The sequence below is a fragment of the Pipistrellus kuhlii genome, unplaced genomic scaffold (genome assembly GCF_014108245.1).
Source record: "Pipistrellus kuhlii isolate mPipKuh1 unplaced genomic scaffold, mPipKuh1.p scaffold_m20_p_4, whole genome shotgun sequence".
NCBI lineage: Eukaryota > Metazoa > Chordata > Mammalia > Chiroptera > Vespertilionidae > Pipistrellus > Pipistrellus kuhlii.
Window position 1 is genome coordinate 73409270 of NW_023425540.1, and position 17282 is coordinate 73426551.

General features: G+C 56.4%; 1 pseudogene; it reads right to left on the reverse strand.

Annotated features, from left to right (window-relative positions):
- The window catches only part of LOC118703680, a 50769-nt pseudogene extending 37212 nt beyond the window's left edge, over positions 1 to 13557 (reverse strand).
- Positions 13558 to 17282: the final 3725 nt, after the last annotated feature.

Below are 17282 nucleotides of genomic sequence, written 5' to 3' on the forward strand. Positions count from 1 at the left end.
CATGAGGATGCCCAGCCCTGGAGGGGCCAGGTAGGAGGTTCCAGGCTGGTTAACGGAATGGAGTGCCTGCAGCCCAGGAGGAGCTAGGCCTGGAGAAAACTTCAAGACAACAAAAAAGTCCCATGTGGTGGTGGGACCCTGCTCTGTGTGTCCGGGAGGAGGTGCTCAGAATTGGGAAGGACACGCTCTCTCTGGGGAAGGAAGAGGTGAACGGGGAGCCTATGTGAATGAGGGAACGGGCGGCAGGAACAGAGCTGCATCAAGCAAATTTTCCTCCCCTGGCCCAAAGCAGCCCGCTCAGGGGCAAGGCAGAGAGGGTGGGTCAAGGAGCGTACTGGACTATGTCAGGGGATTGTTGAGGAACTGATCCATCTGGCAAATATTGATTGCCATCCTATTCTGTGCCAGGTGCTGTGCTCAACTCTGGCCAGACGAGTCACTGGAGGTGGGGAAGGGGTTCTGGCCTCCAGATGGGATGAGGGCTCAGCCAAGCTCCAGACAGAGCTTGGGACAGAACTCAAGTTCTAGGCTGAAGTTCTGAGTCTGGGAGGGTGAGCTCAGGCAGATGTTGAGGGGTGAGGTTGGGCTAGGCCAATTGCCAGGGGGTAATGGGCAAGAACAGACACAGGGAGCAGAGGTGAAGGTCAGCACTTCTCCGTGGAGACCCCTGAGCAGGTGGGGGAGCCTGGAAAACAGGGCTGAACCTGCAGGTGAAGGGATGACAAGACCCGCATCCTTGCCATCCATCTTTCAGGGCCTGCAGACAGGGCTCAGAGTGGGTGCAGATGCGCGGTATGGCTTGGGCTGGAGAGGTGTCTAGGGTGGGGATATGGGAGGCAGCAGGAGCTGCGGCTGAGCAGTGGGTAGGCCAAGCCCTGGGCTCCTCCTAGGCCGGTCTGGTCAGCCTCAGGCCTCACTGCCTGGTGAATTCTGGCAGGGCCCTCAGCTGCCACACTCTGGAGTAAGTTGGTCACCCAAAGAGGCCCAGGCTGTGCAGGCAGATGGTGTCCTGGCCTGTGCTCAGCTGCTGGCTATCTCTACCCAGTGAATGTGCACGTGCCTACATGCGTGCAAACATGTCAGCAATCCCCAAGGGAGCACTCTTCCAGGAGAACAATGGGGTGTGTGATGTCGAGAGAAGATGTGCCAGTGGACACGCAAGAGGGTGTGAGTGCAAACCAGGGATCTAGTGAACAACTAAGGATGTAAGTGTGTGCTGGAGGTGTGGCCTGGGTGAGCACCCAAGGGCTGCCAGGGGGAACGTGGCAGCAGTGTGTTGGTATCTATTTCTTGGTCCTCAAAGGTCATTTCCACGGCTGGTCACTGTGACCTCGTCCCCAATGGTTACTGCTAGGGGAATGCCACTCTTGCCCTCTCCACCTCCCCTGACGCCAATACCCCCATCTTAGCCAAAAACATCCATCTTTTCCTTGTGATTTCTTCTATTGTTTGGAAACTTATAAACCTCTCAGGAAGTTTAAGAAACATTAAAGAAAACTTATGAATGCTTTTCCAGAGGGTAAGAGAGACCTCACTATTTTCTACTGGCTACTGTAGAATTTTATTACTTACGGTAATTACGTAAGTTTTAACTCTGTCATCTGCCTCGCGGTAATTTTAGTGTTAAATAGAAAGTGTTAGCTAATTTCCTCCCACCCTGAATTACTGACTCTTAGATTCATTTTATAATGCTTGCTTTGCCATGTGTTGCATTTATATGTAATTGCCGTTGTATCTATTCCAGCGATATGTATTTGTGATCTTATTCTAGTACTACACTGTCAAATTATTGTTCTTTTAGGACATGTTTTATTGAAGGCTTTATAGCCCAGTAGTTAAGATTATGGCCTTTGAAGTCAAAATGACTGGGATTTATATTGGAACTTTGCCATTTAAAAAATGTGCGACCTTTTACTTCACAGTTCTCCATCGGTAAAATGGAGTATTAGGAATCTCTAAAAAGGTATCTCCTCAAAGTTCAGAATTAACTAAGAGAGAATAGGAATCAGACAGAGATAAACATCAGCCTTATTACTGTGTATTTCTATCCACTGCCTCCTCCACTAGTATTCAACATTGTGCTAGAGGGCTTAACCATTGTAATAAGGCAAGAAAAGGGAATAAAAGGCATGATAAAAAAAAAAAAAGGTATGATGTTTAGAAAAAAAAACAACAAAACACAAGAACTCTGACCTCAGCCCCAGGTCTCCCCTCTACCTAGCCAAGCAGAGCCTTCCCCAATAAAGTTACTACAGAGCACAACATAAAATACAGGTGTCTGGGGGTTGGAATGTCCTGTGAGGTCCCTTCACATAGAAATATGAGGTGGAGGTGGTGGTGGAGACTCCCCGGTGACAACCTCACATAGTGGTGAGCGTTTGGTGAGATGCCCAGGAGGCGCTCAGAAGGGGCCCAATGTGGCAGGCGCACGGTAAATGCTACTCTTGTTACCAATACATGGAGGGTTTTGTTCCATTTCAATTCGCCTCTTTCCTGAATATCTAAAAAAAAAAATAAATAAATAAAAAAAAAAAAAAATTAAAAAAAATTACTGCCTCTTTCCTGAATTTCTAAAAAGAAAAATTATCCAGAAGAAATATAGGATCGTTTGGTGGAGTTCTAAGAAAAAGCCTTCCTTTCGTGCGGGAGGCTGGAGCCAGAGAACACGCGGCCCTGTGGGCACGGAAAGGATTCTTATGTTATCCTACAGGGAATGGGAAGGTATGGTGGGTTTTCTGGAAGTGACATGATAAGATTGGGATTTTTTAAAGATGAAGCTGAACGAAGGGGCCGGAGTGGATGAGGATAGCCGAGCCGGAGAGCTAGCTCAGACGAAAAGCGACAGCAGCTTGAAGTGGAGTGGGAGGCCATTGGGTTGGGGGAAGAGGGTGGTAGCAATGGGGTTGGGGTGCTTTGGTGTGCAGGGTGGTGGGGCAATGGAGATTTGGGAGGTACTGAGACATGGCGGGGTGGTGAGGGGATGTAGGTGAGGGTGGGAGGATGGGTGGGGGTAACAAGGCGGTGCTGGGGTGGTGATGGAGGTGGCAATGGGGTGAAATAGAGAAGTGGGCACAGAGGAAAGATACTCATGAGGTAAGGTTTCCAGCGCATGGAGGTGGGTTGGACCTGGGACGGAGGAAAAGGGAAGTGTGGAAGGTGACCTGGGGTTTTGAGCAACAGGGATGGTGCGATTCGCTGGGCCTCGAGTCCGAGGGCGAGCAGTTTGAGGGGGAGTAGAGTCTGGATTTAAAACACTGAGATTGTGATGCTCGAGGAACAGCGGCCAGAGATGGCACTGCCAGTCTGGACGGAGGGGGACAGAGTGAGGTCCTGGGACCCTGGAAGGAGCAGTCTTGGGGAGTGGGTGGTCCAGGGTTGAAGGCTGCTGAGATGATGAATAAGTTAAAGAATGCAGCAGCGCCCAGTGGGTTGGACCCTGGGGTCACCGCCGACGTCAGTGAGGGCCGTTTGGGCAGCGTGGGGAGGGGCGCTGACAGGACTGGCTGAGCCGTGCAAGGGAGGTGAGGAGTGGAAACAACCGTGCAGACAGGGTTTTGGAGATCTGACTGTGACAGGGAGGTGAGGGGAGGGACAGCCAGAGGTGGAAGTGGGGTTCAAGGAGGGTTTTCTTTTTCTTGTGTCAATGGAATGTGTAAATGCTAATGAGGAGGGATGGAAACCAATGAGAAGTGCTGGACACAAAGCTGGTGGATGGGCTGAGATGTCAGGCAAGTGGCAGGGCTGGGGGGCCCAGGACCAGGTGGGGTGTACCTTGGACAAAATGGCGTCTCTTCTGCCTGGACCGGGAGGAGGGGAGCAGGCAGATGGCCGGAGGCTTGGCCTGAGAAGTTCAGGACAGTCCCATCGAACTAGCCTCCGGCTGGGCTAAGGGCTCAGAGCGTGAGGACAGTGAGGGAGGATGAAGGATGTCTGCGTGTGAGCTCAGGGACCGGGGAAAGCCCAGGTTAACCTGAGGCTGAGGCCAGAGGTCATTGCAGACCTTGGGCTAGGTCAGAGTCTGGGTTAAGGTCAAGATTCAATTCGGGGTCAGAGAGGGCTCTGTCCAGAGTGGGTAAGCAGATAGTTAAAACAGGTCAGAGCCACACTCCGCTGGGGTTCATCCCGAGGTCAGGGTACAGCCTCTGGAGCCACTGGGGTCAAAGGTGAGCTCAGCCAGGCCCTCAGTCTCTGGTATCTGACCTGGCCTGGCTCCCGTTCAAGAGCCCTCACTCTGCCTCCAAGCCAGAAGGGCCTCCAGCCAGGCCTCCCCACACCCTCTCCCCACCCCCCAAGCTGGGCACGAGCCGCAGCCTTACCCCGCCTGTCCAGGGTGAGAATTCCGGCCACACGTCTCTGTGATGTGGTCACGTTGGAAAAATGTTAATCAAATATTCTCCTCCGTGTTTCCTTTCTTTCCCAGGCTGGATTCCTAGAAGACAGGAATTTATGGTGTGAGAGCTCCAGCCCCCGCAAACCCGCAGCCAAGGTCAACAGCGCGAGGCGGGCAGCGCTGCCAAGCCAGGAGGGGAGCAGCAACTTTGGGAGCTGATATCACAGAAAATCAAAGTACATGCATTTCAAAAACCCTTCCTCTCCCTCACATTCCCCACCCGGGGGCTCACACAGGTCCCCCAGACCGGCCCCTTGTCTGGGAAGAATGCCCCACTCAGAGGCAGGGTCTGTGAAGCAGCCAGGAGAGTCCCTGGGCCCTGCCGAGGGTCGGGAAATGGCCCCATTGCCGAGACCCAAGTGTGGCAGCCCCTATCTGGCCTCGGGGAGGCAGCCAGCTTGTCCATGGTGCCCCCATCTTTTTGGCCAACCAGGGGCAGTTGTGATGGAAAGAGGCACCCCAGACCCTTTCACAAACACCCCACTCCCCACCCCCGAGGTGGCAGTCTGACTCGCCCCGGGCTCCCCTCTGCCTTCTGGGATCTGGAGTCTTGGCTGTCCCTGTCGCCCAGGCCCCTGGGTCTCTGGCAGCAGAGAAGAGCTTATTCCAGCCTCCTGGGTTAGCTGGGGAGAGGTGAGGAGGGGCCTGGAGACCACCTCAATCCAAACCCCACTGGTTCAGTGCTGGGAACACAGCCCTGCCCCGGCCTGAGCTCTCTTACCCCCCACCAGGGTGACCTGCCATTTGCTGAGCCTCAGGGTACCGGGCACCTGGGAAAGGAGGAGGCAGCCTCCTGCCCTGCAGAAACCCCTCCTACTGAGGTGCTGGGAAGACAGACTTGGAAATGGAGGGTGATCTTTACGTGAGGGGCTGTGAGTCCCACCAGGAGAGAGCAACTGCCCCTGGGGGTGGGGAGGACACTGGTCAGGGAGAGCTTTCTGAAGGAGGTGCTCTGAGGTGCTGCAGGCCCCCAGGCGGACACAGAGTGGGAGGTGGGCTTAGAGGGAACATTCCAGCTAAGTCTGCAGCATGTGCAAAGGCCCAGAATGTTTATACCTTGGTAAGACTTCTCACATAAATACATTCTCCAATCCAAGAACATAAAATAAAATAAAAGGCCTCTGGCAAGCCACTTGTCTGGTTTTCTTGCTCAGAACATTAGGCTCTGCTCTGCTCTGGAGCCAGGGACCAGCGGAGAGTGTGTCCTGACACAGCCCTCAGGTTCCTGACCCTTCCACTCAGCCCCTTAACTGCACCTCAGCACACCCTGTACCCCCATGGGGTCTGCCGCTGCTGCCGCCCACGGCCCCTGGTCCCACCTCACACCGCCTACTTCCTCCCATCAGTACCCATGTCTCTCCCCCTACAGGCATCCGTTCCAGTGCACACGTCCTTCCACGCTTGTGTGTGCTTCTAAAACGTGGACAGGGAGTGACTGTTGAGTGGGTAGGGTTTTCTTTGGGGGAGGGGAGGTGACAAGTCTTGAAACTAGATAAAGGGGGTGGTTGCACAACATGGTGAATGTATTAAACACGGCCCAAACTGGTTTGGCTCATGATGAATGTATTAAACACAGCCGAAACCGGTTTGGCTCAGTGGATAGAGCATCAGCCTGCGGACTGAAGGGTCCCAGGTTTGATTCCGGACAAGGGCATGGCTTCGGGCACATCCCCGGGAGGGGGTGTGCAGGAGGCAGCTGGTCGATGTCTCTCTCTCTCATCAATGTTTCTAGCTCTCTATCCCTCTTTCTTCCTCTCTGTAAAAAATCAATAAAATATATATATTTTTAAAATAAAATAAAATAAACACAGATGGATTCTATCCTTTAAAATGGTTAACGGTTAATGTTGGATGAATTTTACCTCAATTCTTAAAAACACGTATTACTGTTTTTTGGGGGGAGGGCTATTCCCATGGTTGGGATTAGGCTGTGGGCCATGTTTCTTCCTCACCTTTTCCACTCGGTGCCCTGTGTTTTAGATCTAACAGCACAGTCTCATCTCCACCGGGCGTGCTGCTCTGCCCTGTGACATGGTGTCCCCAGCAGGCATGGCCACATTTTTGCACCCACATCCCAGTGCTAGCCACCTAGGAAGCCCCTCTCCCCCAAACAGTGCTGCCAGGGGCGTTCCTGTGGGCCCAGGGAGTAGTGTTCTGAGGAGGAAGCCAGGCGAGCAGGTTTTAAGGCAACCAGGCACTTCTAGATGGCACGGCCGCGGGGCCGCTCCCGCCCACCTCCCTGCCAGCACGTGGAGTTACCCAGCTCGCTCATGCCCGGCAGCCTGGCCTGTGGGACCCAAGAGCTCATCTTGGTTTCAGGTTGCATTTCCCTGGTCATAAATGAGATTGCGTCTTCCTAGGCTCTCTCATGGTTTGACTTTTCCTCTGCAAGTTGTCGCTTCATGCTCTAGCTCAATTTTCTGCAGGTTTGGCTGTCTTTTCCTCCTTGCTTTGCAGGCATCCCCTGTAAATTCCAGGTGGAAGCTCCTTGTTGCTTTAAAATCACAAATAGCATTCTCCTCCTTGTCTGTCACTTTGAAAATGGCCCTGCGTTGAACCGGAACCCCTAACTCCAGCTGGATATTTTTGAGGAACTTGATAAACGTACTCTAACATATATGGAAGAATACAGACTGGTGAATGGTTAGGTCAGTGGTCGGCAGACTCATGAGTCCACAGAGCCAAATATCAGCAGGACAACGGTGGAAATTTCTTTGGAGAGCCACATTTTTTAAACTTAAACTTCTTCTAACACCACTTCTTCAAAATAGACTCGCCCAGGCCGTGGTATTTTGTGGAAGAGCCAGACGCAAGGGGCCAAAGAGCCGCACGTGGCTCGAGAGCCACAGTTTGCCGAGCAAGGGGTTAGGTGCGTGTGCCCAACGTTAGCACATACTACAAAGCTGCTGCAAGGAAAATACCATGGCCCGGGGGCAACGGGCAGAGGAGCAAGCTCCAAGACAGAGCCTCTCACGCCGAGGCCTGGTGGTAGCCGGGCTGAGGGAATGGGTTCATTTTATGGGAAAGATGGCACCAGACCCCTACTTAACGGCTCATAAAGTCCAGATGGATTAATGTCAGACCCTAAACGTGAAAAAAAAAAAAAGGACCAAATCCGTCTGAACAAACTGTTAGGGAATATCTTTGTAACATAGGAGCAGGACTTCTCAAAACAAAACCCCAAACGTAATGCAAACCGGCGGGCCTCTGGGCCTCTGGCCTTATCCTCAGGAAGTGGCTTTTCCTCCCGGACACCAGCCTGGGCCCTGCCCACCTGGTGACTCATGGGTCTTTCGAGGCTGGCGGCCCGCCCTTCCCGTCGGTACCCAGGAGGCAGGCGGGTGTAGTGCCCGCCTTATCTCCCCCGTGCCCAGGCCCTGCAGACATGAGGTCAGGGCTGGGGAGGTGATGTGGGTGGAGGGCAGGAGGGACTCAGCAGAGGTCAGGGAGAGGTCAGGGGTAACTGGCAAAGCTGCTGCTGCCCTTTCGAGGTGGGGGTGGGAGGCAAACCAGGCCCCTGGGGGACCGGAGCAAGCCTCCAGGGCTGGGGGTGGTGAAAAGCTCAAGTCCGCAGGGGGTGTCTGGGGAGAGGGGAACAGGGACGTGTGAGCCAGCCTAGTGGAGCAGAGGGCTCCAGATTAAGATCTCATATCTGGGACTCAATCCGCCCCTCCCAGAATCCTCTCCGGTTTCTCTAACGGCTCTTTGGAGCCAGCCCCTTCCAGCCAAGACACACCAGACTGAAACGCTGTGAACAATTGAGGGTGTGTCTGCCTCTTCCAGCGTGTGTCTGTGCTCCACCTGGGTGTCTCCCCTGGGGCGCTTGGGGTATCTGTGTCTCGTCCCTGGGGTCACCCGGCAGAGGGTCACCCAGCTCGAGGCCAGCCCTGCCCTGGAGGCACTTTGGGTCCAGGGTGGGAGAGTCCCTCTCAACAGCAGGACAAGTGCGAGTCTTTGTTTTTGAGTCCTGTGGCTGGGCCCTTCTAGTTGCCTGGCATCCAAGCCTGGTGTGTGAGGGTGTCCGTGTGTGTGTGTGTTTGTGTGTGTGTGTGTGTGACCATGTGAGTGCAAACGTCCGACTGTCTGTCTGTCCCTCTTGCTTTGTCCCTGGACCAATGCTGGCTATTCCAACTGCTCTTTTTTTTTTTTTCCAGAGGCCCTAATAACTGGGACAAGACAGCGTGTCCTCCACCCTGTCTCTGGGCATCCTGGCCAGTGTGGGTCACGGTCTGTGAGTTAGGCAGGCAATTGGTCAGCAAGTATTTATTCAGGGTGTGGAGGCCAGCCTGAGGGCTGACAGCCTGGTCTGCCGCCCAGTGCCAGCTCGTAGGGACTGAGAAGGGGACGTCATCATCCCCTCTGGCCAGCACCACTGTCCCCTTCCCCAGGGTGCAGGTTCGTGGGGGGGAGGGGGGCCTACTCCATAGTCTGTATCTCCTTCCACCCTGTCCCACAGAGAACCCCACTGTATTTCAAGAAAAACTCATCAGCCAGATTATCCTAAATATACAGATATACAGACATTGGTGACAGACAAATAGACAGAGACAGGCATAGATTTGTATACACACACACAGGTACAATATTGCCACTAAATTTTGAACTTTTAAATCACAGGATCATATTATTTATATAGAGAGATGCACACATCATATGTGAATGTTCATCAAAGCAAATTAAATTTTCACAAACTGAACACATTTTGTGCTGACAGCATCCAGATCAGCATATAGAACTCTGCCAGGACCCCCCAAAGCTCCCTTACACCCACTTCCAGTCACTATTCTCCCACCCACGATCACCATTCCTCTGGCTTCTCTCAGCATGGACTGGTTTTGCCCGTTCCTGAGCTTGATGGAAATTGAACTCCAGAGTGCGTAGCCTTACATCCGCAGCTGTTGCCTGTAGTGACAGTGTGTGTGTTTGATACAGGCAACACCTGTGCCTCCTGCATTCTGCATCCGCCCCACCTGAGTTCTCAGGAGCGCACCACGGGGAAGATTCTAGAAGAAGCCTTTTTAAGAGAACAGATACCTTGGGCCTGTGTCCTCCCAGAGGACATACCTTGGGGGTGACCTCAAGGCTCAGACACTGGGGGTCAGGAGTGGGCCCCAGGCCTTCCCTGGGCCTTTCTAGAAACGTGCAGTGGGACAGCAAGCCTGGTGCAGGAACTGGGGGCAAACTGCCGCCTTCCAGGCAAGACGGGGAACCTTCTCAGGAGGGGCTCTGAGGCCGCGGGTGAGGGGAGCTGGGCAGATGCGGATGGAGCACATCCTAGGCACAGGGAGGACTCAACCCTCCCACTGCCTGTCTCCAAGAGAGGACGCCTTTGTGGGCCACTCAACCCAGCCCTGTACCTGTGCCAGGCGCGGGGACAAACGGGGGCCGGACATGAGCAATACTGAGCAATACCTCTCTGGGACGCTACCGTGACCTCTGTCCTGACCCCTGCCGGGCCCCTTCCTCGGTGCCCCTGGTGCAGTGTTCGGCACGCTGGAGGCGATGCCTCGGGCTCATTCTAGGGTGCCAATCTGATCTCATAGCCTCTGGGCTGTGAACCTCCCTTGGCTCCCAGTCACTTCTGTTGCGCTGTTCAAACTCCACCTGACATGTCACGCCTGGCAGGATCCGGCCCCACCAGCCTCCCCACCTCATTTCTCCCCACTCTCCCCTCTCAGGCGCCCCACCCGATGTCTAGCCTCTGTCTTGCTTTGTGGTTTCTGAATTGTGGTTAATTGCCATGCCCAGTGTCCCTTTCAGCAAGCCAATTTCTCCTTGTCCTCTTAAGATTCTTCCTCACCCTTGGGTCTTAAAGGACAAGGAGAAATTGGCTTGCTGAAAGGGACACTGGCTTGCATCAAGAAGATGCAGAGGCAGGTCAGCACCTCCTCTGGGCTCCCACGCCTTATGCTCCCCTCAGGGCACCCCATTCCTCCATTGTAATAACTTCCCCACCGGACTTGGGGCCTCTGAAAACAGAGGCTGGCACTGAGGAGGGGCCCTGGGTGGGCGCCTGAGGGCATCCTGGGGGAGGCATCCAGCAGGCAACTGGCCATGTGGCCCAACAAGTGTGGCCCAACAGACAGATCTGGGACTGTCCCTGGTAGGAATGCAGGGACTGTGCTGGCACGGGGCCCTGCGTGGTGCTGTCCTGGGAAGATGTTAGCGTCCTCAGGAGGACCGTCCCCCCAGGGATGAGCCAGCCTCTCCTCCAAGCTGGTGGAAGCGACGCGACCCTTTGGACCAGAAGCAGATCTAGGACAGCGCCTCAGATGTGACCCTCACTGACTCCTCCAGTTGCCCCTCAGGATCCCACAGCCCCGAACAAGACTCTCTGCGTCCCCCGGCCCATTCTCCCAGGGCGGTCCGAGGGTACATGCAGACCTGACTGTGACAGCCCCTGCCTCAGACACTCCATGGCTCCTCAGGGCCTCAGGCAGACGTCTGACCTGATTCCCACGGTCAGCTGAAAAGGTCAGCCTCGTCTCAGCACCCACACCGCATCCCCATTACTTCATCGGAGTAAACCACGGGCAGGTCCTCGGTCTGTTCCCTTTGAGCCTCTGCCTCTGCCTGGAGCCCTCCCTCCATGCACCCCCAGCCCCAGTCCTCTACAGAGGATCCTGCTTTCTCAGGAGAGGACTGACTTCTCCATCTCAGTCCTCCTGCTGCACCTCGCCCTCTGTCCTGGATCGTGAGACACTCTAGGCACTCCTCTGTCCACCTCTACTGTCCCCCCTACTAGCCTGTGGACTCGCCCATGGCTCTCCTTGGTGCATCTCCATGCCTGGGGCCCAGCACACAGTAGAGTTGTTCCCTCTTATCCACGGGGGTACATTCCCAGACCCCCAGGGGGTGCCCCAAACCACCAATAGCACCAAACAATATATACAATGGATGGAGAAGAACAGTGTAAGATCTCAGCACACACTCAGAACGACATGCAATTTAAAACTTACAAATTGTTTATTCTGGATTTCCCCATTTAATATTTTCGGACCACGGTTACTGAAAACCTCGGAAAGCTCAATGGAGAAAAGTGGGGGGCTGCTGTAAATGTCTATTAAATGAACGAGTGAATGCACCCATTTTACAGACAAGGGATGTGAGGCTCAGAAGAGCAGTGATGGTGGCTCAGACCCACTGTGGAGTACAGGCACAGCACTTTGAGTTTCTATAAGCGTGTAGGCTAATTTCCAAAACATCACCCTACCCTAGTCAGTCCTCTGGAGGGAGCAACAGTCCCCTGCAGGGGCCGCCCCTCAGGAGCCGGGGAGGGTGGCAGCCACTGGAGAAGTCTGTGGGGACCTTTGGGGGTGCTTCCTGAGAACCAGGTCACTCAGGACCGCTGCTCTGCGGAGCCAAGAGCTGCTGGGCAGGCCTTCGGCTTGCCCCGGGCTCCTCTCTGCCTCCCCTCCCAGCAGGTGGGGTTCAGGGCGGGGCGGGCAGCATGGGAGGGTGTGGCGGGCACAGGCGGACATGGGGAGAGGCAAGCCTGATTTATGAGCAAGCAGTGATGGGACCACTTGGCAAGGTGGGCACGCACGACAGACCCTTGGAGATAAGAGCCCACAAGTATGTGAGCGATGTAAACGGGGGGTGGGGTGAGGTGGGGAGGGGGCACCCCAACTCCCAGTACCAGCCAGAGACATCGAGATCAGAGCAGGACGAGGCAGCCATCCTGGACAGAAGGAAGCGTCAGGACCTTCCCTGGCTGGACCGGGCTCTGCCCTCCAGCAGATCTGGACCCCTCTTTCTACCCCACATAGCCATCTCCTCACCACGGCTCACACTGCCCCTTCCATGGAGATCCTACTTCATCACGGAACTCTGCCCAACTTGGCGTTCTCTCTCAAGCCAAACCTGCTCTGGAATGTTTCCTGAATTCCTCATTCTCTCCGTCATCAACTGACTGGTCAAGTCGGTCTCTCCTTCTTTGTGCATCATCATGGCCCTTCTCAGGCTCAGCCTTCCAGGCCTCCTGCACTTCCCTGAGGGTAGACGTACCACCTTGGGGACTCTGCACACATGCTGGCTTTGCTCTAACGTTCTTCTCCACTCTGATCTACTGGCAAACTCCTACTCAACCTGCAAAACCCATCTCATAGTTTCCTCTGCCTCTCTAGTGGATGCCCTCAGCTCCCACAACCTCCCCCGACCCCAGCCCAGCCTTCTCAGTCACAGTACTCAGCACTCTTTCCAGCCTTTGATGGGGGGCTCCCTCAGACAGAGGCCTCCCGTGTGCCCTCTCTGTGCTCCTGACTTCCACCTGTGGCTCTGGAGGACACAGGATCTTCCAGGTCAAGACTGGAGGCTCCCTCCTTTTGTGAAGAGGCCAAAAGATCAGGCCTCCGGCATAATGCCTGCCCAGCCTAGTCCTGGCCCAGGGACAAAAGGTGTTCTGGACATTGCCCTTTATCATGATCCCAGTGGTCGTGTGAAGGGTATGACTAGGCCCAATGAAAGAGGAGAGAACTGAGGCTGAGGGCCCAGGAGAACATATCTATCCAAGCCATATGTGAACAGCGGTAGAGCCCACGCTGGTTGACTTACATGACCTGATGTCTACAGTAGGTTGGAGACATGCCCACTTTAAAGTACAGTGCAGGGCCCATCCCAGCTGGTGCCCGGGCAGGACACGGGGACAGGGGAAGCAGTGTGTGGGCAAGGGCAGGGACTGTATGGGCTGCCTGCTCAGGGCTAAGGGCAGTATGGGCAGGGCCATGCCATGTCCATGTGGGGCAGACATAGGTACGAGCAGAGTGCCCAGGGCAGGAAGCAGGAGAAGCAGGGCATCTGCCGTGTGCACAGGGCCGGTGTCTGCTGACTGCCTGTGAGGGCAGGAACACAGCTGTGTGCCCATGGCACAGCCGCCCGGCAGTGCATCCAGCAGACGCCCTTGGCTGCGGGCACAGCCGGGGACCCACGTCTGCAGACAGGACGGATGGTGCCAAAACAGAGCCCCCGCCCCTGCAGACAGCCTCGACCCCCTCCTCACCGCCCTCCCGCAGGAATGCATGACTTTGGACGAAGACTGTGTCATCCAAGAAACATTCCGTGTTTTCCTTGGTGCATGCTCTGGGAACGTGGCGAGAACGGCTGTCCACCCTGCCGTCCGCATACTTGGGCAGCTGCCGGAATTCCGCCGGGCTGCCCAGGCCAGCCATGTCCTCAGCCCAGAAGGGCCTGGCCCTGGGAAGGGCCCCGCCCCGCCGCTCCACCACTACCACCTGCCTGGGAACTCAGGCGGGCTGTTCTGGGACTGGGGTGTCTCCGTGGCTGGGGGAGGGTAGTTTTCAGAGAACAGAGGTCAACTGCCCTCCACCCAGGCCCAGGCCCGGGCCCTGCCGGTCAGGCACTGTCTTTGCGTCTGGGAGACAGAGACCTGGCTGCCAGCTCCCACAGAGGCCACACCCATGTGATATGGGGCAAGCCACAGCTCTCTGAGCCTCAGTCTTACCCTCCACACAGTGGGCTGTCCCAAGGCCTTCCCAATTCTGAGGGGTCAGCAGTTAGGAACTCTGGGCCTTGACCGGGGCAGCTCACACCAATAGGATAGAAAGGGGCCCGCAGGTATCCCCACGCCCGTACCCCACGAAGGCAGGGACGCGTCAGCCTTTGTTCCTGATGGCCTCTTGTCGCCCAACGCGTCTCTCCTTCCGCCCACTCTGAGCACAGAAGCCAAGGTGCATCTGGACCCAGCCTGGGACGCCCGCTCTGATCTCTCACACATCTCCTTCCTCTCGTCTCTCTCACCTGTCCCTGCCCTTGTGCTGCAGGGGACCAAGCAAGATGGGGGCCGTGGAGGCTGCTTTCTATATTCCTCCCTCTCTGGTGGGGAACCTGGCACAGCACAGCCCTGAGGTGGCTCTGAAACAGTGCTGTGATGGGCCTGCTCCCCTGGGGCCCCCCGGGGGGGGGGGGGGGGGGGGAGAAACAGCATAGTCAGTGGCTCACAGCTCTGCAGCAGCTACCCCTTCCCTCCTTTCAAAAGGCCTCCTATGAGGCCTGTCGAGGCAATGCCCTCTGACTGGTGTTCTCACTGGGAGGTCCTGGGACTGTAACTCTACCAGAGAATGGCCTCTCAGGCCCGAGGGCCAGCTCCCAGGTGTCGCTGGGCCCAGGTGAGGTTGGCTGACACCAAGCACCACCTGGCAGTCCTGTACAAGCCAGCGATGGTGACGCCGGGGGGGGCAGCCCCAGAGGGGCAGCTGGGCCCGCCCCAGCCCGAGGCCCGGTGCCTGCACTGGAGTTTGCGGTAGCGCTTCAGCCTCTTGTTTTGGATTTGGACGTGGTGGACAGACCTTAAAAGTTTTCATGTTTCCTTGGTTATTTGGGGGCTGGAACCTGGGGCAGGGGCTGAACAGCAGACTGGGGTTGTCCTGGTCCTCACAGGACACCCAGGTCCAAAGGGCAGTAGAGCCCAAGCAGCTTCTTTCACAAATGAGGAAACTGAGGCCCACGGAGGAGAGAAGCTTTCCCAGGGCCCACAGTGCACGGGGCACAGAGCCCAGATGGGAAACCAAAGCGCTCAGGCCCCGCCCCTGTACACAGGTGTGTGTCCGGGTGAGGCCTGTCAAGGTGTTCTCGCTGGGAGCTCCTGGGACTGTAACTCTACCAGAGAATGGCCTCTGGGGCCGAGGGCCAGCTCCCAGGCTCAGGGCCTCAGCCGGGACCCCAGAGCCAAGAACCAGGCCCGCGCGGGCAGGGCCTTGGTCAGTCCTTGGATCCCTTAACCTGCCAGGCCTATCCTCACCGTCTGCCCCTGTCCAGTCGCGTTTGCCTTGGCCTGCCTCTCCCCCATTCCCGTGGACACCCAAGCGCCTGGATTCGGTCACATCCGGCCCAGCCGTCTAAACAGGCCTTAGGGCCTAAAGCTCGCTGAGCCCAAGGGGTGCCCAAAATAACATCTGACTCAGCGCCCCTACAGACACCACCCCCAACCCGCCTGGGCCCGCCGGGAGGGGCCTAGAGGCAGCCCAGACAGGGGACCGGGCCAGGTCAGATGGCCACCTGCTCCAGGGAGGCCCTGCCAGTGACGGGCCCAGCCCTGAGGGCAGAGAGACTATCAGGGTCAGGAGAGCGAGGCTGGGAGGGGAGGGAAGAGCGGGCCCTGCCCTGGGTTCCTGAGGGAGACAGGTGTCTGCAGAGGTGGCAGTGCGGTGCGGTCAGCGTCACAGCAGATGGAGAAGTGGGGCTGGGGGAGAAGGAGGAAGCCCGAGAGCCAGCTGAGGTCGGAGAACACTCCCAGAGGCAAGCAAGTCTGGAAGGATGGATTGGATCTGGACAGGACAGGGACCGAGGAAACGCACTCCAGACAGGGGAGTGAAATGAGCAGAGGCCAGGCACTGGGGTCTCACACCAGAATGAGCTGGGTACCTTCACCCCTCCGCTGCCGACTCTGACAGCCCAGGACAGAGCCCGCTCCAGCCCCTAACGGCAACCCACCCCTCAGCAGCCTCACTCCATGACTCAGGGCTCGGCCTAGGAACAGGGACAAGAGGGAGGCCGCTGTCATCCAGGGTTGAGTCTGGAGTGGGGTCAGGGCTTGGCCTGTTGGGGGAAGGGGTGCTCTAAGTTGAGAGACTTGGGCCTGTTAGGAGCAGGGGGCACGTGGCCTTATCTCCCTGGACATGGTCCCCCATCGATCCAGCCCAGGGGGTGCGGTGTTCCCACATCCCTGGTGGGTGGCTGGTGTCAGCCCCTTTGTTTCACAGCCCTTGGCCGCTGCGAGGTCATCCTGCCCCTCATCTCCAGGCTGGGGCAGGAGGCGGACACCTGAGTCCCCTCAGGCCTGGGGCTTAATCCCCCAGCTTTCCTGAGAACGGCTCTGCTGTTCTTGGCCAAGGGCCTCCACTGAGCCTGGCACGGCCCTGGCTTGGCCCTCACCAGCGAGCGAGGGCTTGGCAGGGGCCCAGGCAGGGCGTTGGACATGAAAAAAGCACAGAATGTGGGTCCCGGGCGGGCAGCAGGGGCCCAGCGCAGCTCTGGTCAGAGGCTCTGTGGCAGGACTGGGGCTCACCTCCTGGGCCCCTCTAGTCCAGGGGAGGCCCCAGCAGCCTTCTCCCTGCTTACTTAGTCCGGAAAACATTCAGACCCCGCTCCTCACGCCTCTGGAACAAATTAGGGCTTTCCAAAGGGAAAAATGGAAGATTGAGGGTAAAACCCTGGTCCTCCCTGCATAATGAGTCTTGATTGCATCTTTCCATGTCCCAGCTCAATGCCAAGCTCTGGGTGGGGCACAGAGATGCCAGTCTGCACACCGCCTCCCTGCCCCGCTTTCTTGGTATAACCCGGAGCCGGTGACCTCAGGGGGGCCACAGGAGGGCTGTAACGGGCATTAGTAGGGCAGCTACCCTATGCCCAACATGTGGAATGTGCTCCTTAACTCCCCCCACACCTCTCTCTCAGAAAGGGGGAACCTGACGCTCAGGGAGGATAACTGCCCAAGGTCAAATCGCTCAAAGGAGGACAATAGGAACTTGAACCTTAGATGGTGAGCCCAGAACCTGGTGGTAGCAAGGGGGACAGGGCAGAGAGAGAGCGGGAGAGAGGGAGAGAGAGCCTGACACATGTTTGTGTCTATGTGTATTCTCCATGTCCATGTATGCATGTATGTGTGTGTCCTTTTGTGAGTGTGTGTCTGTGTCTGTGTGTCTGTGTGTCTGTGTCTGTGTGTCTGCATCTGCATATGTCTGCGTCTGCATGTGTTTGTGTCTGTGTGTCTGTGTGTCTGTGTGTCTATGTGTCTGTGTCTGTGTGCGTGTATCTCTGTGCGTGTCTGTTTGTGTGTGTGTCTGTGCCTGTGTGTTTGTGTGCATGTGTGTATCTGTGTGTGTGTGTGTGTGTGTGTGTGTGTGTGTGCATACAGCAGGAAGGAGCAGGGAGAAAG